Raw genomic sequence first — 25,083 nt, forward strand, 5'->3', positions numbered from 1 at the left:
CTGGGCGGTGGTCCCTCAGCCCGGATTTCGAGAGGGTGCAGGCCAGGCCGGAGGGACCCCCCAGTGCACGATTGGGGCCGGAGAGGGGCATGGGAGTTTGGCCAGCTGGGGAGAGACTGCAGGAGGGCTCCAGGGTGTGTCTGGCCCATCTCGCTTAGTACTGATCAGCCGGACCCAGCAGCAAGCTAACCTACTGGTCAACCGGTCAACTGTCTGCCCCCTGGTGGCCAGTGCGCATCATAGCAAGCAGTTTAATGACCTTAGCATATCATTAACACTAGAGGCCCAGTGCACGAATTTGTGCACAGGCAGGGTCTGGACAGCCTGGCCCCAATTGGGGTGGATTAGGGCCAGGCCTGTTGGGAAGAGGAGATGGCAGGAGGTTGGCTGGCCGGCTTCCCCTGATCGGGCCCCAATCAGGGCTGGGCTGGCTGTGGGGAGGGGCTGTGGGTGGTGGGTCAGCTGGCCCTGCCCCCTAATGGGGTGGGGGGCTGATTGGGAGTCAGCGACTGGGGGAGGGGCCATGGGAGGTTGGCCAGCCAGCCCCACCCCCGATTAGTGTGTGGGGGGCAATCAGGAGTGGAGCTGGCTGGGGGGAGGGTTTGCGGGCCTATCAGGGTGGTGGGGGCTAATTGGGAGTGGGGCCAGCCGTGGGGAGGGGCTGTGGGTGGTGGGCTGGCTGGCCCCACCCCCAAATGGGGTGAGGAGGGCTGATCAGGGGCCAGTGATCAGAGTGGGGGGGCCAATAGGGGGTGGAACTGGCTCAGGGGAGGAGCCGTGGGTCAATTGGGTTGGTGGAGGCCCATCGAGGGTGGGGAAGGCTGGGGGCCAGGGGGAGGGGCTGCAGGAGGTTGGCTGGCCGGCCCCGCCCCTGATCGGGCCAGTTTGCTGGCCACAGTGGGAGTCATAGTGACTGTTCTGGTCATTATGGCATTCTGGTTGCTGGCTTTTTATATATATAGATATTACACTTGGATTGGTTGAGTGGCTGACTGGATGACCAGACACTTAGCATATTAGGCTTTTATTATATAGGATATAAAATATCTGTACATATTATAATCTCTATATATTATAGATAGTGATAATATGCTACTATCTACTCTTGTTATTAGCTAACATTTAGGGTTTAATACCTGACTAACTCTTTACATTCAGTCTGCACAACACATAAGTTGTGTTAATGTTCCCATTTTGCAGATAATGAAGTAGAAGTTCACAGAGGCTAAATACGCTGTCCACTTAATCCAGCTGGTAGGTGGTAGAGCTGGAGACTAAACTCCTTATCATTCAACACATGGACTTGAACACCACCATTCCCTTTAAAACAGAAAAAAAGGACTACAAATTTATTCATAACCAAAAATGTGGGAAAAACATAATTTCAGAAATCCTGAAGTTATCATGATAAAAAATTCTCTCATTCTTATTTTTCTTATTTCAATATGGATGAAAGAAAGCTTTGGCAAAGGCCTGCTCTGGCCCACCGACTTGCACTCAGGAATCCTAGCTCTGAGTCTACAGCAACAGAGAAACTTTTCAGTCCACATCCTGGGTGACTTTCTAGAGAGTTCAGATCAAGAGCCTAAAGGTGTTAGTCATTTTAAGGACATTCATGATTCATTTTGTGCATTCATAAAATGTGTCAATTTTAAAAAAATATATTTTTATTGATTTCAGAGAGGAAGGGAAAGGGAGAGAGAGATAGAAACATCAATGATGAGAGAGAATCATTGATCAAGTGCCTCCCGCATGCCCCACACTGGGGATAGAGCCTGCAACTTGGGCATGTGCCCTGGCTGGGAATAGAAAAATGACCTCCAGGTTCATAGGTAGACACTCAACCACTGAGCCAAGCCAGCTGGGCAATGCTTCAGTTTTAATTACCCCCCCCCCAACACACACACACACACACACACATGCACACTGGGTTCCAGAAACTACGCGGCGTTAGGAGCCTGGGAAGTGATTCTCAGGTGAGAAGGTTCTTACCAGAGTCCAAGGCCATCAGGTTGGGAATCTCCCAAAATGAGCAACAATATTTTGCCAACTTGGGCACTCCTACACCTTCCCTATACCTTGGAGAGAATGTCTTTCCAAGAATTCTTAATCATTTCCATAATCCCAAAGAGCTTAAAAAATCAATGCTCTAAACTTAGTCAGTAGGTTACAATACTGAGCAAGTCATTTGACTATTTCACTAGTATCTTGGTTTCTCCATCTGTCAAATCAGAATAATTTAACTCCTGTGTTGGCACACCTTCAAAAGGGTGACCATTAGATGAGATAAAGTACATTATTCCCTCCCCTGTCCCTTCTGAGAGACTGTGTGCAATTTCATGTGCAGTTCTAGGACATTCTTCAGGACCAACTCTATTTCCCTGTGTCATCAGATGCTGTTTTCTGACACCTCATATCTTTTCCCTTCACAAATATTTAGTATTCTATCCTCACTGTTCCCTGCAAATTGTTATTTCTGTTTGCTCCCCAAAGCCAATGAAATTTAAATTAAGAATAAATGAAAGCAGTAAATATTGCATTTCTGCCAATCGACATGTGGAGATGAAGTGATTCAGAGATGCCCACAGTGATACACAGTCACTTCCAGGTAGATCAGGAGGGACCAGCAGGGATTGTTTTCATCAGAGCCGCCCTCAGGGAGACAGTCAATTCAAGGTGGCTGACTTAGGCACATCTTCCAACACCAAAATATTTCTGCTTGTTAGAAATTCCAAATGGTGTGATTTCCCCTTCCAAGAGGAAGATGCGGGAGCCCAGTGATCTTCTGAGGGGCTTGCTGTCTTTATTGCCATCTCCTGACCCTGCTGCTCCACGTGAGCAGCGCACACACACATTGCAGCCACATCCAGCACCTGGATGGCACTTAGGAGCAACAGACAGGAACGTTCACTAGCACGATTCTATTGACTATGGGCCAATGTCCATAGTCAATTTCCTGTAGAAGCCTCATGGTTTGGTATCATTTAGGAAGGAAATGAATCTCTCAGGGAGTGAAGCTTCTCTCATTGGCCTCACCAACCTGTGCCTTCTGAAATACAGGTGACAGGGAAAGTTTAGTCAAGAAGAAGGTGAAGGGACTAAAGACAGGGTCATCAGGTCTCCTTGAAACATAACAAGACCCCAGAGCACACAGCTTCCATCCTCACCGTGGACCATGGAATTACATCTTTTTCCTTGAGGCATGTTTTGTTGATGGAGAGGAAGATTTCCTTAAAATCAGTGTAAAAAAGCAAGACAGATACTCTACAGTAATGGAATCCTAGATCAGAATTAAATTAGGCATCATGTGCTATTTATTGAGCGACTCCACACTTGGATTTTTGCTCTAATCCTGCATGTGTCAGCAATGCTGGGACATCTCAGGATGCCCCCACTCAAACATTTATTAAAGCCTTCTTGAGTAGGCAGTGGGAACACAGCAGTGAATAAGGGGCATGTAACCACAACTTCAGGAATCTGAGAATTGAGTAGAAGATAAAAATGAAACCAGCAACTACAATATTTTATTGTTCCTTATTGAATTCCCGTGATTGTACATACTACTCACTAAGCACACACAATAAGTCTAGTCCATCTCTCACAGGACAAATCCACCTGGTATTTGAAGACAATGATCCTATTTCCTTTTAAAAACTAAAAAGACTCACCTTTCTTTCTCTCCCTCTTTTCTCCCTCCCTAATGTGAATTAGATAAACCTTGTCAGTTAGGATGAAAAATATACTACTCCCTTTAATGTATGCACTGCCAGGATATCTATATTTATAAAACCCTAATATGCAAATAGACCGAATGGCGGAACAACTGAACAACTGGTCACTATGACATGCGCTGACCACCAAGGGGTGTGCATGGAACATGGTGGGTATTGGCTGTGGCAGGATGGTGGAGCAGGTGAGCGGGGGTGCCAGACCAAGGTGGGGCGCCAGTTGCTGTCATCAGGGTGAGCTTCTGGTGTTTACTGAAAATTTTTTGCTCCCCCGTGCCACAGTCCTGCCCAGTGCTCGCACCCGCTGCTGGCACCTGGCACCAGCCCCAATCACTCCACGCTGTCAACAGGTACGAGCAGGGCCAGCGCCATCAATGTGTGGGAGTGGTGGTGGTGGCTCTACTCCCAGCAGATAGGGGACCAGGGGCCATGATGTGAGGGGCTGGGCAGGGGTGCGAAGGATGGGCCGAGACCCACCCCTGTGCCGACTGCAGCCTCGCAACCCACAGTTCCTTTCAAGGTGCATGAATTCATGCACTAGGTCCCTAGTTATTATATCAAAAGCCAATACTTGGATTCCCTCTTTGCCTTTTGAAAGTAAAGTAAAACTTGAATTTGGGAAGAAAAAAAGGTGAAGTTATTCTTGTATAAAGATTCCTTACCTTACCTTGTCTTATTGGAAAATTTGGCTCTTTCTTCCACATTTCCCTCAACCATTTATTATGTATTTCATATCCTTAGACTTTTCAAGAAGAAACATAAAAACGTAACAAAGAAACCTAAACAAATTAAATGGAATTTATTTTTTTCACATGTAAAATGGATTTCAGTTTTGCCTTACGGAGGTCTTATGTTTCATTATTATTAAAAAATGTCATGAATATTTTGCCTGCTGGGAGTACAGATTTTCCTCCCATTTTTCAATCTTACCCAAAACCCCTTATTGCATATTTTATGAGTTGTAGCAGCTCTTAGTGGTTGCTTTTTAAAATTACAAACTCCAACGCCTGTGTTGGCATTTTGCTAACTGGTTTCTGCACATGTGGTGTGGCTGAGCATTTACAGAAAGAAATGTAATAATAGAAGCATTTGTGGGATGAATACAAACTTGTGTGACCTTTAGAAACAAGTGGGGCTGTATTGAGGGAGCGAGCTGGGCTCCTCCACACACTCATTTCAGGAGACCGTTTTCCAACTTGGGTGACTTAGATCAGTGGCTACTTTATCATCCTCTCCCATCTCCTCTCCTCGGGCCCATCATTACAGCCATGTACAGAGTTGGAAACTGGATTGGGTGCCCCGCAGCCTCATGTTTTCTCTTTGCCTTGCCCACTAGGGTGCTGTGAGCTTCTGGAACATACATGTTTCCCTTGCAGTTGGGGAGAACTGAGAATGCTCATAGAGCAAAATAGTTATGAGAAGCAGTTGAGCTGGGAAACATTGAGATTTAAGGAATGAATTTTTAAAAAGTTGGTTTTCTTTCTTTTTTTTCCCAAAGGGACATTTCCAGAAAGACTAGAAAGAGTGATTATGAGAATGAAATAAACTAAGGCCTGGAAAATGTTTAGCATACCTGAAAATTACTCAATAACTGTTCATTATTATTATTATTAAGTTGCAGGCACACTCATCTTTTATGTGAATTGTTGTAAACCCCTCAAAGGGATTTGGGAAACAACTTTTTAAAGGGGGCCTTAATTGCATCAGGAAACTTGCAAGAAACATTGCCTTATGTGGCCTGCATAGAACCATAGGATATAGGACCAATAGCGATGCCCCAAAACAAACAGTGGTGGCCCAAGGTGAGTTGGTGACACTGTGGGCAGAACAAAGGAATGTGACTTTGATGAGAATTTGACCACTTCCTGTCTGTTGTATGTTGAGACAGCTCTGCTCAAAAGTGAATTTCGGAGGGCACAAAGCCTCATGACCTCTCCAAATCAATTTAGTTTTGACCTCCCCCAAATAGAACAACTTAGGGAAACGGATGCAGCTCTGTGGACAGGGGGTGGGTGGGGCCGGGGGTCAGAGTAGTGGACCTTCAGGGTCAAGAGGGAGAACCACAACTTAGTTCCAACAATGTCTGTGTCTTCTTTTTTATTTACCTCTCAGGACCACATCCAAGTGCCATGATCTCTCTGAGGAAAGGGGTTCACCCTCTCAGCATCCCCACTCCACTCCAACACACACCAGATGTACTGCTACCCTTATGTGTAGCTTGGCTCTTTCTAGTAAATTTGGAATGGAGGAAGTTTTCATCTTATTTCCATCCCTCCCTCCTTCCATTGCCCTCTTCATTCTCCCTGGTGCTTTTATTATTATTTATTTACTTATTTATTTTTATTGATTTCAGAGAGAAAGAGAGTGATGGAAACATGAATGATGAGAGAGAACCATTGATTGGCTGCCTCCTGCATGCCCCACACAGGGGATTGAGCCCGCAACCTGGGCATGTGCCCTGGCCTGGAATTGAACCATGACCTCTTGGTTCATAGGTTGACCCTCAACCACTGAACTACACCGGTCAGACTCTCCCTGGTGCTTTTAGAGAGCCTTCAACTTGTTCTTTCATGTTGCCCTGGACCCCTTAACTAGGGAGAACCATTTGGGCATCCCAACTCATCCCTTTTGGGACAGCTCCTCAGCCAAGACAATTCAAATTCTGGAATCGTAGGTGATTTTACTTGCTACAAAGACATATACATTAATAACAACCATAAAAGCAAATATTCAATGAGAATTTATTGTGTACAGGACATGCTTCTAGATGTTTTGTATGTGTCCATTTCTTTTAATTCTCTACAACCCCTGACATTTAGACCCAGGGAGTTTATTTCATATTCCACTTCATTCCAGGAAGAATTGACATAAAGACTATTCCTACTTGTGAGAGGTGAATTACAGGCTTAATTTTCAGCTTTCATCCAGGTAGTATAAAGAGGTACTGAACCATTTTACCAGGTTAGGATATTGAACCATCGTGATATTTGTTCTCCCCTCTAATTTTTTACCAAAATGCCTACAGTCCAGCAGAAAGCTTGACTTATTGCATTTCTATCTACACAGTTGAAGGGTGAGCAGCAGTCAAAAGAAAAGCAATATGAAAGATATCCCCTAGAACACTGAGGCCATGCTGGAGACAAGTAGGAAAGGAAGGCAAGAACCAGGCCAGTGTAGTATGAAAGTAAGATGCTGGAGTAGCTGAGTCTGAACATGCATTTTGGGCCACCAGGAGCCCAAATGTCAGTGTTGGTTACAACAAAACCTCCTTAGCAGCAGCTCTGGCTGCAGAGAATGCAAGAAAAGAGCAGGTGCTAACCCACCAGACATCGCAGCTATATCTGCTCACACAGCTGGCAGCACCATCAACACCACCAGCCTCCAACTGAAGGCCAGTGACAGGTGCATCACAAATGAGTATCACAACCAGAGACTAATGGCTTCCTTACACCCAGATCAGAGAAGAACAATGAGCAAAATCACTAGTCACACTTTGATTGGTCAAAACCCATTTTTTTTTTTTTAATCGGTGAGACAATCTACTTTAGTGAAAGCTGCAAGTGTCTATTATTCAATCAAAATGTGTGGGTGTTCCCATATTTGTGAATTCACCTTATGCATTTTATCACTTCACAGCATGAGTCCACTTAGGTTATAATTTTGTAGTTAACTCGAACATATGATGAATGAAATACCCTTTACAGCAAAAGTCAGAGCAAATCCCTTATTCATTCATTTGCTCAATGTTTTTCTCTTCCTCGATTTTTCAGTTTACTAAACGTTCTACCCTCGTGTGAATATTAGCCGCTGTTTCATCGTTAGCTACAACCCTTTTGTGAATACCAGGTCAATGTTGAACAGGATAATCTATCTTTGAATAGAACAGTTGAAAGTAACTCAAATTGCCCGGCCCTAGAATAGAAAAACAAAGTACATCTGAAGGAGATGCTTGGAGCTATTCTGTATCTTTATTAATAGCATCTCGAGCACTTCAGGCAGCGTTCACACCCAGGCACAGCTGGTGCTTTTCCTGGTAGATTTTCAAAAGCCAAGGCTCCTGTTGCTTTGCTGCCTGGGTCTTCTTTGAAGCAGCACCAGGGCCTTTGCCGCCTCCTCTGCAGCTACTGTCACCTCTGCTTTTTCTGGTGCAAAGACAAGTAAATCTAGTTAAGTGTTAGCAGTAATCAAAGTGTAGCCGGTCACAGAGATCCTGATAAGCGAGGCGCTTCATTCCTGCTGGGTCTTCTTTGAAGCAGCACCAGGGCCTTTGCTGCCTCCTCTGCAGCTACTGTCACCTCCGCTCTTTCTGGTGCAAAGACAAGTAAATCTCCTAGTTAAGTGATAGCAGTAATCAAAGTGTAGCTGGTCACAGAGATCCTGATAAGCGAGGCGCTTCATTCCTGAGGACCCTGAGGACTTGCCCCTCACCAGGCTTCGCCCTTAGTGTTGGCGGCATGTCTCTGGAAGCGAAGCCTCTGGTCTGCCTTCATTCCCATCAGGCAAACATTGTCGAGGGCAGTGGTTCTCAACCTTCCTAATGCTGTGACCCTTTAATACAGTTCCTCATGCTGTGGTGACCTCCAACCATAAAATTATTTTCGTTGCTACTTCATAACTGTAATGTTGCTACTGTTATGAATCGTCATGTAAATATCTGATATGCAGGATGTATTTTCATTGTTACCAATTGAACATAATTAAAGCATAGTGATTAATCACAAAAACAATATGTAATTATATATGTGTTTTCCGATGGTCTTAGGCGACCCCTGTGAAAGGGTCATTCGATCCCCAAAGGGGTCGCGACCCACAGGTTGGCGACCCACAGGTTGAGAACCGCTGGCCTAGGGGGAGTTTTGATGACTGAATTCTGCCGTAAGTGCAAACACAACAAGCCAATCTCATGTGATACCATTGTAATGAGTCTAGCTACAGGAAACAAGCAAAGGGAAGGCCAGACATAGGCATGCTCCTGGCAATACTTGCCTGTCAACCAGAACTGTGAACAGAGGTCATTGGCTGGAAGGGGCATGGCTACTGCAAGAGCTTTGACGATTCACAATATTTAATCCCTTGCACAAAGGAATTGGCTTTCTTGTGCTTTTGGGACCCTTGGGACTCTGTGGCGTGGGGTGCACTCTCCTGCATTCTCCCGTGTGGCCCACACTCATGTGGACCCCACACACAATGGACTAATGGACTGTTACTAGCCTGATGCTGAACTGGACCCAGCCCCAACATGGAAAGGAAACTCTGGGCTTCTAGCTTTACTGAAACCCCAGCTCCACTTCTTCTATGACTGGACTGAGGGAAATGAGACTTTGGAAACCCAGGGATATAGGGATGTAAGTCCACACAAATAAACATCACTCCTTCTCCTGTGTGAGTGTGTGAAAATTCTTCTTCTCAGGATATTGTAAGAAGTCTCCCTGCTCCCTCCAGCAGCACCCAGTGGGGAAGAGGACCCCCCACTTCGTCTGATAACAATTAGACAACCAGGCTGTTCTGAGGTTAAGTCAAACTTCCTCCTGGGGGCCACTCTACTCTCCCCCTCACTGAGCTGAGGACCCCCCTTGCTCTGCATGTAAATGTGATAACCACACTGAGTCTGTGAGACAGAAATCCCAGAAAGATGGGATGTAATTTCCGCCTGTCCATAAACTTTCTCACTGGATGCCACAAAAGTGTATAAAATTCTATTTCTTTATCTTTGCTTTTCCATTTTAGAGGTGAAATTTATATTCCCCATTAGAGAGAGAAGAAAATCTTTCAGAAACAAAAAAATTGCCCCTTTTTCTTTTTCCTTTTTTTCTATCTTCATGGCATACATAAAAATTAAGCCTTAGGTTATAACTTCCCTGCTTTCATTGCCCTTATGATGTTTTCAGCATTTACACGTCTTAATATACTGAAGTGGTAGCTCTATCCCCTGATAGATTCTAACCTAGCATGCTGAGCCATCGAGAAGTTTACTCTTCTCTCTAATTCTCTGAAATGCCTACAGTTCATTTTCATGGCCATAGCCTTATGATGTGCTCATTGTTCAAATATCTATCTTCCAAAATCACATCTTCAAGGTAACAGCATTGCTCAGAGGAGTTATTGATAGTGCGCCGTGCAGTATCTAACTGCTGCAGCTCTTTTTAAGTTTTCTATTGAGCTTTGCTTCCTATTGTGCAGACCCATCTGAGAGTTCACCATAAGCTGAGAAAGACCTAGGATGGGCAGGCCAGAATTTAGGACTACTTACTTTAGTAAAGTTAGCGTGTTGTGCAACCATCACCATAAATCAGTTTTAGAACATTTTCGTCACCCCGATAGTATTGCTAAAGCATATTCAGTATTAATCTCCAGTACCACACCCCGCTCCCTAGGCCCTCACTAATTGACATTGCCTCTATAGTTGTGCTTTTCTGGAAATTTCACATAAATGGGATCCTAAACCTTTCACTGAGCATCTTGTTTTTGAGGTTCATTCATGTCATAGCATGTTTCTGTAGTTAATCCCTTTTCATCTCTACCTAGTATTCCATTGCATGGATAGATGACATTTTGTCTGTCTATTCTCCCATTGATAGGCATTTAGATTGTTTCCAATATTAGGTGATCATGAATAATAACATTTGTTTATAAGTCATTGTGTAGACATGTTTTCATTTTTATTTGATAGATATGGAATTATTTTTTAAAATAGCCTTATTGAGTTATAATTGTCACATAATAAATTGCACTAATTTAAAGTGTATAATTTGATGAATTCTCTCTCTCTCTCTCTCTCTCTCTCTCTCTCTCTCTCTCACACACACACACACACACACACACACACACACACACACCCCTGTCAAACCATCACCACAACAAGGTCAGAACATATCCATCGCTTCCAAACAATTCCTCATGCTGCTTTGTGATTCTCCTGCCTATCCTTCCCCACCACCCCATCCTCAGATAATCACTGATTTGTTTTCTGTTGCTATAGATTAGTTTTTGTTTCTACATTTCTTATGTCAGTGGAATTATGAAGCATGTATTCTTTTTTGGAGTTGGAGTGGGGTCTGGCTTCATTCACCTAGCTTAATTATTTTGCAATTTATCCACGTTATAGGGTTTATCAATAACTCATTCCTTTTTTGTTGTTGCTGAGTAATATTTTATGGTATGTATATGCCTCAGTTTGTTCATCCACTTATCTGTTCATCTGTTGATAGGTATTTAGGTTGTTTCCATTTTTGGCTATTACAAACAAAGCTCCTTTGAACATTCATATTTGTGTGAACTTTCTTCTCTCTTGGGTAAATTGCCAAGGAAGGAATGGCTACCTTGTATCACATCATTTTGTAGGAAATTATCAAATTATTTTCCAAAGAAAATTTTTTACATTCCCACTAGCAGTGCATGAGAGTTTTGGTTCCTCCAGACCCTTACCCTTGGCATCTGATTGTGGTCAGTCTTTTTAACTTTAACCTTTCTAATAGGTGTGAAGTGAGGGTGCATTTTGGTTCTAATTTGCATTTCCCTAGTGACTAATGATGGTGGGTATCTTTTCATGTGCATATTTGCCATCTGTGAATCTTCTGTAGTGAAGTATCTGGTCAAAACTTTTGCCCATTAAAAAAATTAGGCTGTTTGCTTTCTAAATATTGAATTTTGAGAGTTCTTTATAAATTCTAGGTGCAAGTTCTTTATCAGACATATGCTTTGCAAATTTTTCCTTCCAGTCTCTGGCTTGTCATTTCATAAATCAAAAGGAAGTCAGAGCCGCTATATTAATATCAGACAAAATAGGGTTTAGAGCAAAAAATATTGCCATGGATAAAAAAGTTCATTTTATAATGATAATCGGGTCAATTTATCAAGAGGACATAGCAATTCTAAATATTTATGCAGCTAAGAGCAGAGATTCAAAATATGTGAAGCAAAAACTGTTAGAACTGCGAGGAGAAATTGGCAAATGACAGCTGGATTTTTAAAATATCCCCTCTCTTTCAACAATTTATAGGAAAAGTAGGCAGAAAATCAGGAAAGATATCATAGGCTTGAAAGACCGTATCGACATCACCTGATTGATATTTCTAGAATCCTCCACTTAGCAATGTGAGCAGAGCACACATTTTTTCCAAATGTACATGGAACAGTGGGCAAGGTGGACCATATTCTAGCCCATAAAATAGATATCAGTAAATTTCAAAGTATTTGAATTACAGAGCGTATTTTCCTTTGTCCTCACAATGTTGTAGGACACAGAAAGCATGACTTAGACAAATCACCAACTCTTAGAGCCCGTGTTCTCCATGGACCTGGTATACATAGGTCTCCTATGTGTCCAGCTCATAGGAGAATCATAGGCATGTAGCTGCATGTTCCCAGGGCACCCAGAGCATATCCAGCTTAAACCAGACAAATAATCACACTCAGGAACTCCCATCACTCTAATTGGTGCTAGGGTCCCACCTAATAGGATCATGCCTTACAGAAGGGGAGGGAAACCTGATTGAACTCTTTTTTTTTCCTGTGCATACCAGTGTATAAAAAATATGGAGAAATTCCCAAGAGGAGTTAGAAAATGATGGCATATTTTAAATGCTCTCATTTTAAAAATCAGTGCTTTTAACATAAATGGCTAATAGAATAATACTTAATAGTGCACTATAGACTATGAGGTTCATAAGTGTAATGTTCTTTAAGAGAAACATTCTTTCATTGATTTTGATGCATCCCTATTACTACATGTGCCATCTTATTCTGAGTTTGCACCAGAAATGAATTGGAGACCTGCAGAAGCTCTGTCCCCTTTGTGGTAAGTCCTGGGTCACGCCTTCTGATTTCTTGAAGAAACTTATGCTTCTGCCGTGAATTGTTGACCCAGCCCACCCCTGCCCCTGTTCTGAGCCAATTGCTCATTATAAGTCACTCATATTATTTTCCAAAAGCATACCTTGCTGTGTGCTCACACGGTGGAAAGGGTGAGGGAGTCTCTGAGACTGCTTCTGTAGGGATACTAAGCCATTCATGAGGGCTCTACCCTCAAGACCTACTTACCTCCCAAAGGCCCTAACCTCCAAATATGATCCCCTTGGGGTGCAGGTCACCACATATCAATTTTGGGGGACACATTCAGACCATAGTAGGCATTAAGCCCATTTTACAGATCAGGATAGTGAGGCACAGAAAATTAGCTTCATTTATCTAAGATCACCTGGTGGATGAGGATTAGGGGCAAGGTTAGAACCCTGGCCACTCATTTTTCAAGACTTCTAATCACTAAACTCTCAAGGCCTCCTCGTGAAGGACCAGCAGCTGATAGCACAGTGTGAAGGAGAAGGAGTTACAGACAGAGGGAGCAGTGTGTGCAGGCTCAGAGGGTAAAGGTCTGTGACAAGTTAAGGAAATGAAGTTCCGAGTCAGGGTGGGGACAGCAGGAGCTGATGGGGAGATAAGGTCCAAAGAACTCCTCTAACAATATGTTTCTAGCCAATTAGGGTTGTTTTGTTTGAATACTCCCTCTTATAAACATATTTAAAGTTAATAAAACATGGGGGAAGTCTGGAGGGGAAATAGAAGAACAAATGTTGGATACAAAGCATTCTGAAAGTATTCTATTATTACCTAACTAGAGGCCTGGTGCACGAAATTCGTGCATGGGGGGGGGCGCGCGTGTCATTCAGCCCAGCCTGCACCCTCTCCAATCTGGGACCCCCTCGAGGGATGTCCGACTGGGATCAGGCCTAAATGGGCAGTCGGACTCACTCTCACCATCCAGGACTGCTGGCTCCCAACCGCTCATTTGCCTGACTGCCTGATTGACCCTAACCGCTTCTGCCTGGCAGCCTGATCACCCCCTAAACCCTCCCCTGCCAGCCTGATCGATGCCTAACTGCTTCCCTGCTGACCCAGTCACCCCTAACTGCCCTCCCCTGCAGGCCTGGTCCCTCCCAACTGCCCTCCCCTGCAGGCCATCTTGTGTCCACATGGGGGCGGCCATCTTGTGTGTTGGAGTGATGGTCAATTTGCATATTACCTCTTTATTAGATAGGATGATATGGAGTATTTTTATGGGTCACAATATGACAAAATTGAAGCACTGGGAACACAGCTTTGGGCACTAATAGCCCCATGTCCTAATGTCCGTTTTGTAGCTGCTGAGTCACATACTCTTGAATTTGCTTTTCCTAATCTAGAAAGTGGAATAATAATCCTGTTGCCTTGAGGATTCAATGGTACAGTGAATATAATGTGCTTTGAAAAACATGAATCATAAGTTAGAAATTATGAAATAGAGTTGGAACACTGGGTGGTCTTTCTGAAAGTATTTTAAAATATCCAAGGAGATTTATTCTTCTCAACACACATATTCTCAGGGAAGTATTTATAAGCAGAACTTTTGTAAACAAGCCTGGGTTTAACTGGGTTAAAGATATATAGCCAGCCCTCTTGCTCCCCATGGTCTAATTATACTGCAAATGAAAATGGGGTGTATAAATGGCAAAGCAAACTCATTTCTGCAAAAGCAAATAGTTTCTCACAGTGATTGGGCTGGATCAACAGGAAAGTAGAGAAGGCTCTTTAAGGAATTGCAGCCAAATGAGACAGTCTGCTTTGAGTCACCATCTGCAGAAGGTCCAGTGAGCCCGTAACTTTGAGCAACAGGACCAATCAGAAGCCCCACGTTGATGGGCAATCCTCCCATCCACACTTCAGAGTGGAAACTATTATCCACAATTCACAGATACTGGAACTGAGGCTCAGGAAGGTTTCAACACATGCCAAGGATTTCAATATCCTGCTGGGAAGTAAAATGGTATTTGAGCCAGCTCCTACCTGGCTAACCCACAGTCCATGTTCTTTTGAATCCAAAGGTGGGCATTTTCCCTTCAGATGAGAGACCAGCCTTCCCCTGGGGGCCTTGTTCCCCTTCTCTCCCCTAGGCCTAACCCAAAGGCCTCTTCTGCCTTTGGAAAAACAACCACAAGTTCTTGATCACATACTGAGATGATTAAAAAGTTTAGGCCGTTCCCTAAAATCCTAACAAAATAGTGGAAGTCAATATGTAAAGCCGTATATAATTATTTACTAAATTGTGATTTTTAGTAATAGAAATTATGAAATAGAGTTGGAACACTGGGTGGTCTTTCTGAAAGTATTATTATTTATATTATTAGTTTCTGAAACTATTGTTATTTACTAAATTGTGATTTTTTTCCCCAAAGTAATTGTTTATGAAGGAAATTCTTATGATGTAATTTGTTACATAAAAAATCTAAAGAGTTGCCCTAACCGGTTTGGCTCAGTGGATAGAGTGTCGGCCTGCGGACTGAAGGGTCCCAGGTTTGATTCCGGTCAAGGGTGTGTACCTTGGTTGCGGGCACATCCCCAGTGGGGAGTGTGCAGGAGGCAGCTGATCGATGTTTCTCTCTCATCGATGTTTCTAACTCTCTGTCCCTCTCCCTTCCTCTCTGTAAAAAATCAATAAAAAATATTTTTTTAAAAAAATCTAAAGAGTGTAATCAGTGTCCTGTGTGTGTAACGACTCCTCAGTGATCTAAGAACACTGCTTTATTCCCAGATTGCAGTTGTCAAGAACATGGACACAGCCTCTCCTGATGACCTTCCCAATGCCCTCCACATCAGCAAGGCGTGGAACTTGGACATTTGTGTGAGTGGGAGCTCGGGCTTCTTGTCAGGTAGTCTTTCAGTTAAAGACCCAACAACAGATATATAGTCTGACTTTTCCTTTTAAATTTAGTTATTTTTACGAAATCTGCCTAGGGTGGGAGGATATGGAGTTCAACAAAGAATCATAGATTTGATAGCCGGCCATTATTCCCTTTGCAGAGTTTCACCTGAATTTTTTTTTTCTCTTCTGGGGCTTATGGTGTCATTGATGGGTGGGGTGGCCCCAAGCTTGGTTGAACTAAGTAGAAAAGAGTTTCATTGCATTTTGTGATGCTTCTTATACACATGAAATGAGCCCTGCCCTCCCTAATGAAAGGCCTCAGAGACAAAAGTCATTTCAACATAGTTCATGAAATTAGGGTGGTTGATGGGGATGCTATTTGATCTCCTAATTGTGAATGAGTTCGTGACTAGAGAAAGTGAGATGGGTCCTCTCTTGGAAGCGCTTGGCCAGGCAGTGCCTCTGCAGGGGCAGCTTTCTGAGTTATGATCAGACTCACCTCGCTGATCCACGCTCTGACCTGATGCTGCCATTATCTCCTGGGCTTCGCCTGGCCCATTGAGAAGGACAGCTCCTCCCATGGCAGATCTGGGTCCTGGGGGAATCTTGGCTGGGTTTTGGTGGCTCAGCATCCTGGGAGAACATAAGCAGGGCGAGCAAGGGTTGTGATGGGAGCTACCCAGGTGTCCTGGGCATGTGCATATTGTCAACCATTTTAGATAAACACTCTAAAAATATAAGGAATTAGTACTGCTGCTATCACATGAGCTATAGTTTGGGTTATATGGTACATGGCAGACATCATGATAAGTATGCTATATCTCATTTAATCCACACAATAACCTTGTGAAGTAGATATTTCCATTCCCATTTTTATTTCTTTCTTCCCTTTTTTTAGATGAAGAAACTGAGGGTTAGAACTGTGAAATGATATGACCAAAGCTCAAATCTGTCTTATTCCAAGCAGACAGAGTTGAAACACACACACACACACACACACACACACACACACACACACACACACACCTACATTTATTTATGTCTTTGTCTATCCCTTTCTCTATTAATATCATGAATTCATACTGATACCACTAATTCCAGCCCAAAAGCACAGGTGCATCCTAATCTTCCCTCTCTCCATATTCATAACTCTGTCTGGTGCACAATTTGTGCATATTAAATATAATCATGCATATAAACGACCCAGCAGGCCTGCCGCATGGTCCCTCAGGTGACTTGGAAAAAGATGTCCTTTCCTCAAGGTGGACAACTTGGCTAATGGAGTGTGGCGATTCTGGCTCCTGCTCCCCACCTCGCCGGGCATCTTTGTTGCACTGCAAAACCAGAGGATTTCATGGAGGCTCTGCAGAGTCAGCATGCAGTGAGTGGTAAATTATTTACACTCAAGGTCAAGTCTTTCAGGAAAACAGTGCAGATCCATAGAAAGAACTTATGGCTAACACAATTTTTCCTTGGAGAATTTTTCATAACTAATAGGGTAGTGGAATAAAAATAAAAGTGTCGCCCGGGCTTCCCACTTGGATGGGAAATCAATGCAATCCCATGCGTTGCCAATATCCCCAACTATATCCTGTTGAGCATAATTTTTTTACCTGATGCTTGACTATATGTCACCTTAAACTCTGAATCAGAAGCAGGTTTATATAGAAATAAAATCTATCCCCTTCTTTCCAAAGCCTGGCCAGCAGCCAAGAAGAAGCTGATCTCTCCACAATGCAGTGTCTGTAATTCGAAATGACATTGAGGGTAAGGGGGGAAAAGCTCGCCTAATTTCATGTACACGGTCAGTCAAGTTCGCTGACAGATTTATGAGCTTCAGCCTGCTACATATCCCTCCACTAAATGTTCTCACTAACTTGTCTTGAGGAGAGGCAAGTAAGATCATCTTCAAGCTCTTCCGATGATCTTTGCTCAGGACCCAACGAGAAACCAATTAAATTGGACTCCATGCTACAAATGTCTGATGCTACACAAGTCTGAAGCCCTGCGACGGAGGCTCTAAATGATGTTGTCCACACGGAAGACAGCAAGGTGATGATGACAATCACGTCTGCATTAGGGCTCCAGGCTGTACAATGTGAGAGTGACACAAAACTCCAGGCCCCTGTGGCAACCGCTCAGCCACGCCCTCTTCCTTTTTAACCTCTTAATGGGGGTAGAAGTGGAAGAACTCGCAACTATGTGGTCTCCCACCTTCCAAGCCAGGTGACAGCGGCACCCAGAGAGTCTCAGGGGATGCTGAGAATGAAAGAATAACATCCGAGGGACAAGGCAAAGGCAACATTGCTGCTCCCAGAGTTGGCAGCTCTCTGAGTGATTTCAAGAGTTTTGAAATTTTCAGGCTGGACTTGATGACAGTTTATAGATACAGATAGATTTATTTTGAAGGAATTGGCTCACAGTATTGTGGAGGCTGAAATTTGTCGGGCTGGCGGGAAACTCAGACAGGAATTAATGTTAAAGTCTTGAGGCAGAATTTCTCTTTTTTTGGGGGGGGGGGAAGATCTCAGTTGTTGTGTTTAATGCCTTCAATTGATTGAATGAGACTCACCATGCCTTTGAGGGTCGTTTCCTTTACTTAAAATGAACTGGTTGTAAAGGTTAACCACATCTACAAAATACCTTCAGAGCAACACCTAACAGTGTTTGATTAAAATAACTGAGTACCATAACCCAGCCAAGATGGCAGGTAAAACTAACCATCATGCAGCTTTGATCTAATGCCCTATAGTGTACGCTGAAGACTATGCAAAGGCAAGCCACATGAGCTCTCTGTGATTTATTTTCCAGGCATCTGCTCCCCCAAATAATGTTTAATCAAAAAATCCCTATGGAGGAGAAGAGGAAAGAGCTCTCCATGAGAGACAACTGAAAGAACATAGCACAGAGTGCATCCCCCATTCACCAGCTGTGACACATAAGGTAAGCCATCACCATTTCCCCATTAATAAAATGGGATCATGTTATCTGCTGTGTAAGGGTGATATAGGGACAAATGGGATAATATGGGAAAAACTTCATGTGGTGCCTGGGACTGAGTAAGAACATGGTAGTGGTTAACGGTCATTGCTTTAACTTGAAATTCTACCACTTGAGAAACATCCCTTTAGCTTAAATCCTCCACATGCGGTCATATATTTTAGTTCCACGTGACAGCAGTAACCACATTATGTTACCAACACCCAGTGTGAATCAAAATCCCAGGCCACTTTCCTACATGAGAGGGGCGACTGGGAACACTGGGGAGGCCAAAGGTGGGAGCACGGAGGAAGTAGAAGCAAATTTTTTTATATTTTGCAGAATTCCCCTAGCCTTAGAGGTGCATATTTCTTAAGATTTTTCAGTGAGTCCAAGTGTCCAGGACACTAGGGCATCAACAAAGTTTCTACTAACAGAAGACACCAGTTCTAGGGCTTAGGTCCCCAATGGGCCTACAGAAGCCTTTGGTGGTTAAGGAGACTTGGGTTTATTTAAGGTTCTCAGCTGGAGAGGCAAGTGTTCTCTGAATAAACAAAGCACCGAACCACCTGGGGTAGGCAGCTGCAGGCTTTCCTGAGTGTTAATGTTACCCATAATCACTATTGTTGAAATGCTGCAAATATATTCAAGCACAAGATGACCATCAGAATAATAATGTGTGCAAGAAAGCCACCAAGCTCTCTGCAAATAAAGGGCCACATAGTACTAAACACTTCTACCCCATCATTACTATTAATAATGTGTCATCTGACTGAAGCATTTCCTTAAGTACTTTATGTTCTCTGCTGGAATCAAGTCATCAATTCCATTTATATAGTTAGCGGGAAAGCCCTGAGCCTAAATGAGGTTCCTGAGAAGATGTATGGAATTACAGGCAAGGGGAACGCCTTTATCCTTTTTGTTCCCCTCTGCAGATATAATGTTGCTTTTCCATCAAACTTTTTTTTTCTTCTGGCCCCTGAACTCTATTTTGCATACTAAACAATTCCCTGCAAAGAAGTGGTTATTATAGCTCAGGATGGTTTTGAGTCGGGTGACCCTTGTGTTGCTAGGGTCTCAGAATAACCCGGGTCCTTTAATACGCTTCCTGTACAGCGTTCACGTTCCAGTTAGCCCAACCGAATCAGATTTGTCTGTGTGCCAGCGGCTAGGACAGAGAGGGACAATGCCCAATGCTGTGCCCTCTCAAACTCTGGGAGGCTGTCCGCTCATGACCCTCTTTCAAAATGGAGGCAGGAGGGCAAGGTGGCTGAGACTGTGGGCTCTGGAGTCAGACGGAGCTGTTTCCTAGCCCAGCTCGTCATGATTTACAGCATCGTTGTTTACGTTGCTGAATGTCTTCAGACCAAGTTGTCTCATCTTTAAAAGAAAAACTGAGTAAGCCTTTACAATAGATAGAATAACTATTTTTGGATTTATTAGGAGATTTGTTGATTTCTAGTAGAAAAAGAAAGGAAATTACAAAGGAAGGAAGGAGAGGAAAGAGGGAGGACTCCCTGGAGAGTCACAGCTTTCCTAAGACCTGAGAGAGGACAGGCTAGAGGAGCCCTTCCGGAGCCCTGGGTCTCTCCTCCCAGAGTCTGTCCTGGTTCTGGGTCCCTGAAAGGTTCAGGAGCAGGAAAGCGGTGAACTTGGACGGAGCAGTAGCTCCTTCTAGGAGCCAGACCAGGCGCCTGTGAGCAGCAGTGAGTTTATGCTTTTTGGTGGGGCAGTAGGTGTGTGGTGTGAGCATGCGTCAAGAATACAAAGAGAGGGAGATGCTGAGTCTTGTCTTGTGGCCATGCTCCCAGTAGAGCATGTCTTGCTGAATCAATTTGTCTGTGCAGTGCAATTACAAACGCCTAATTAGGGGAGGAGGAGTTTATCTCAAGGAAGCCTAATGCAGCTTAAACGACTGTCAGCCACTCTGGCTACACCTATAAACAAATACACAGTTAGATTGGGAACATATTTAGAAACCCATACAGGAGATATCACTCCTTGCTACAGGTAGATTATTGCATGAAAATGAGAGAAGTTTCCATAGAACTCTTGGAGGAAGTTCCAAGTCTCTTTACTGCAACTGATAAGCAAGACGATAAGGGTTCTTCAATGTTTTCTATCACACCCTTCCAGATTATTCTAGATTATTCTGTATCAGAGATTTCTCAACCAGATGAAGGCTATTATCCATCAGCAACAACCCATTTACAGAGTCTTTTCTATGTGCCAGGGAGAGGGCTAACACTTTAAATAGATTTCATCTTTTATTTTTATAAAACCACCTCAGACTTTAAGTGATGAAATGGGGGCTACATGCCCCAGGTAACCTTTTCAAGGCCATGCTGATGAGTGCCAAACTTGGATTTGAACCCACATTTATCCTACCCTAAATCTTGCATTTTTAAATCACTGTGGACATTCTTTCACAAGCAAGAACACACACACACACACACACACACACTCACACACACACACACACACACACACACAGGCTCCTCCACTGTGAGAAAGTTGGGAGAAAAAGAAAACAGAGGTCTTGGTAATGTCTATAAGGGATGAGGAAGGAGGTAACTCCTGAATTATTGATAATGACACCAATGACAAATGTCAGCCTCTAGTTGAGGTAAGATTTGGTATAAAGTGGAAAGTTTGTTAGAAAGTGGGAGCCCTTTGTTCTGCAGGCAGGTGGCCACTGGGCTCTGGGGACAGGCCATCGCAGTGTTGGCATCTCGGTGCCTGGGCTCTCCAGGTAAGAGTACAATAGATGCAAAATAAATATTTGAAATAGAAATTAAATAAGTTAACACATGGTGCCAATAGAATCGAAGGAAAAAAATCAATACACCAGGAGGTTATTGGTCCCGATCTGTGCTCCATATTAATGGAAAAATCAAATTGTGTGCAGAAGAGAATGTCAGGAAACCCTAATTCTTGTCCCAGTTCTGCTGTTATTAGAGTTATGACCTTAGATGGACATCAAAGCTCTCTGAGCCTCAATGTTTTCCCTCTGTAAAATATGAGAGCGGAAGTGGATGATTCCTAAAATTCATTCACAACTGTATTCTGTCAGTTAAGATGTGTGGAAAACCAGAGGAGGATCTCCAAAATATAACGAATTCATATATTAAAATCTTAATATAAAATGATTGTTGTAATGCATATAAGCATAACCAATGGACACAAGCCACTGGGGGGTAGGGAAGGCTGGGGGAAGGGCAAGAGGGGAAAAAAAGGAGACATATGTACTACTCTTTGTAATATTTTAAGCAATAAAACAAACTTTTAAAACAATGATTGTTGTAGACTAGAATCATATGCCATGGGTATGAATCCTGACCATGGAGACCACCAATTTCATTCTTACTTCCTTTTCTTTCCATTTGTTTATGCATTTGAATAATTATGAAACGCTTGCTCTGTATGTTCCAACTCCGTTGATAATTAAATATTATTATCACGAATCTACATTCTTCCTTTAAGCACCCACCACGTGGGCCCTTTAGGTTCTGTTTTTGATAACAGTCAAAGTTCAGCCATCAAAGATCAACCATGTGTAATTCCATAATGTGAGCAAGACATTTTTTCTGACCTTGATATATTATCAACATGACAGAGGCTAACCCCCTCTGAAGTATGTATAAACCTCCAAGAATGAAAGTTTGGCCTCCAAGTGATAGCCAAGTCTACATCGGAGAGGGGCTTTTTATAGCCACACCCTCTCCTACCGTATGACTTCCTTTTTCTAAGGTGAATTGTGTGGCACCAGTAGATTCCCTTGTCCTCAGCCATAAATCAATGTCATCCTTGCCAAATTGACTTTCCTGATGACACTTTGAAAAAAGACAATCTGCTTTATATCTTTCTTACTTTAGTTCTGCAGGTACTATAGCATTCACATGCTTGTTTATTAGTTCAATCCATTAAGAGAACAATGACCAAATATAAGTACCCCAGGCAGAAACATGACAAGAACAAGGAAATAAATAACTATTGGCATTCATTTGTAATATAATAAATAGTGTTTTGGCATGCTGTACATTTTGACCTTAAGCAAGAGAAAGTTGATGACTTTCCTAGAGTTTTCTTCAAAAACATTTTCCTTTCTGCTTCAAAACTGCTGACATTAAAAAAAAAATCCCTAGCTCTCTTACAATTGCTTTACAACATGCATCTCCCGGTTTCAGAGCTGGAGTGCACTTGGAAGACGCTCAGTTCATTGTATGGGCACTCACGGCAGACGGCAAGCAGAGGCTCTCAAAGACCAGACGAAGCCCAGGGTTGGAATGCTGCTCCCTGCTTTCTGCAGAGAGTCTTCACCCCAGGTATGCGAGAGGCGCTCCCTTGGCTCCAATTCTCTAAGAAGTTAGCTCAACAAAAATACTCTCCTAGATGTGCAGCATAAGAATGAGGTTATTTCTAATCACAGAGAAACACCTCCATAGATATAACATGTGGGGCACTTGCTTACCTTCTCTAAGCTTCAGTTCATTCATCTGTAAGATGTAAGTGACAAGGAAACCCACCTCATAGGATTATGGTGAATATTCAAGAACATTAGGCATGTATAAGACTTAACAGGGACCTGGAATGTACTAAGTGCTCTCTAAGTGATGGTTATAGATATGAGGATGTTTGCATTCTTGTTCTCTTCACCCTCGCCATTGTCACTGTAAGCAAAGAGGTGCCTTTGCTTCTCCAGGCAGACGGAACCGAAGGCAGGGGAAATCCTGCTGATCAACATGTAATAGGGCTGCCACCATTGCCAGCTCTTCTCCAATTGGCCTGTCTCATCTCCAGCTCCCTGATGCTCCTGGTACCTTCTTGTCACACCTCTGGTCAGGCACTCCTGCATTTGCTTCCTAACTTAGCCTTTTCTAGTCCTATTATTCTGTGACCTCCCTTGACCCCTTTCCTCTGTGCTCCAGGTCCACTCAAAACTAACCTGCTTCCATCAGTTCTGATGTCCTGTCCAGTCTCAGAAAGCAGCAGTCTGTTAAAACCCCTTTCCTCACAGAGACTATGAAGGCTGAGCAACACAAAAAAAATTTAAACTAGTCAAATTAGAAGTATTGATCTCTTTGCCAATATGAAGGGAAAAAATACACATTCTTTTCAAGTGGCCAATGGACCAAAATACATTGTATCGACAGAAAGATGTAAGAATTTTGTTTAGTAATGAAGAGATAAGAAGGGGTTGGGAACTTACAGATCATTAGTTCTGGAAAAGAACAAATATTTGACTAACTGTATGACAGTGTGCCCTATGGGAATCCATAAAACAATGTTCTCACAGAAAATCTCCTCTGATTTTATTAGGAGAGAGCTATTATATGTCATTTATAATATTGAGCCCCATAGCACATCTAATGAATAGGGCTTCTATAATAATACCTAATTTCAAAAATCATCATAAAAGACCTTGAGAGTTCAATTAATCCATCCCACCATCTTTACGCCTGACAACCCCAAATGGTTCCAACCATAACGTCAGTGGCCTGGAAAGATTAATCAGGACCTTTGAAAGGCAATGCAAACACAATTACCCTGGACTTCGTCACCTGCTTCAAAGGGCTCAACGATGATCAGTTTCTGTATTTCTTTGACTTTATTCTGATATTTACTACAGATACCATGCCTGTCTTTTGCCTAAGAATTCACCAGCATTTCTCGTAACTTCCTCTTATTCTGTAGGTAGACCCTTCTCCCTACCTGAAATCATTCCTATTCCTTTTTTTTTAATCCTCTCAACCAAAAGTCACTGGTGTTGGCATTACATCCAAATGGCTATGGAATTGTAGAGTCTGTGTGCAATACTAAAAGGTGAAAAATGTGAAAACAAATATATTCATGCCTCCCCCTAAGTTCACAACTGCTGTGCTAACAAAAGCTTCAAAGTCAGATCTCTGCTTTTTTTATAACAGTGACCCAGTGCAATATTCAAAGCAGATCACAAAGTACATAATAATAGAAATAGTCACTGCTGTCATTTATTAAGTATTCAATATATGCTAAGTGCTTTGCACTAAATTTACACAGAATATTTTGTTAAATCATTCCTATTGTACTAAGAAATAAAAATGAAGTTTATCACTAACAAAATATTTATCTTGCCTAGTTATGAAGCTCTCAAAACTCTAGTTCTTCTCTTCAAAAAGGTCTTCATCAAAAAACACTGACAAATCATTCCAAGGGCTACCCCCAGGCAATTGCCAGAAATAGCTGACCCAAAGCATTTCCTCCTCAGGCTGAGAGGAGAAAAAGTAGCATCTTCCCCACAGGGGACCCAGTCTCCATATGCCTGCCTGCATAACCCCTGAGGTCTGGGCCTGACATCAGTAATTGGGAGCACATCTGGTTGGACAGCTTCTAATCAGTGAGAGGAGGGTGATGGTTGAAGAAATAGTTTTCTGGATTCTTAGTATTAATTAGTATTGGGGTTCTTGGGTTCCCCAAGATAGAAATCGAGAGCAAACCCCAGATACATGTCCAGACAGACTTTATTAAGCTTATGCTTGAGCACAAAGGAGGCAGCACAGAGGAAAGGCAGGTCCTCTGAACTGACTTGGGGGCTGGCTCTGCTTGGCTGCTTTTATAAGCTGGGGACAAAGTGGGCTGGCTTGAAAAGGCTGGCTTGTGAAGGGTTTGGGGAGTGGAATTTTCCATGTCAGCGTGGGGTTACTTCTTCCTCCTTTAGGGTTT

The sequence above is a fragment of the Myotis brandtii genome, unplaced genomic scaffold (genome assembly GCF_000412655.1).
Source record: "Myotis brandtii unplaced genomic scaffold, ASM41265v1 scaffold441, whole genome shotgun sequence".
In the NCBI taxonomy this organism is placed as follows: Eukaryota; Metazoa; Chordata; class Mammalia; order Chiroptera; family Vespertilionidae; genus Myotis; species Myotis brandtii.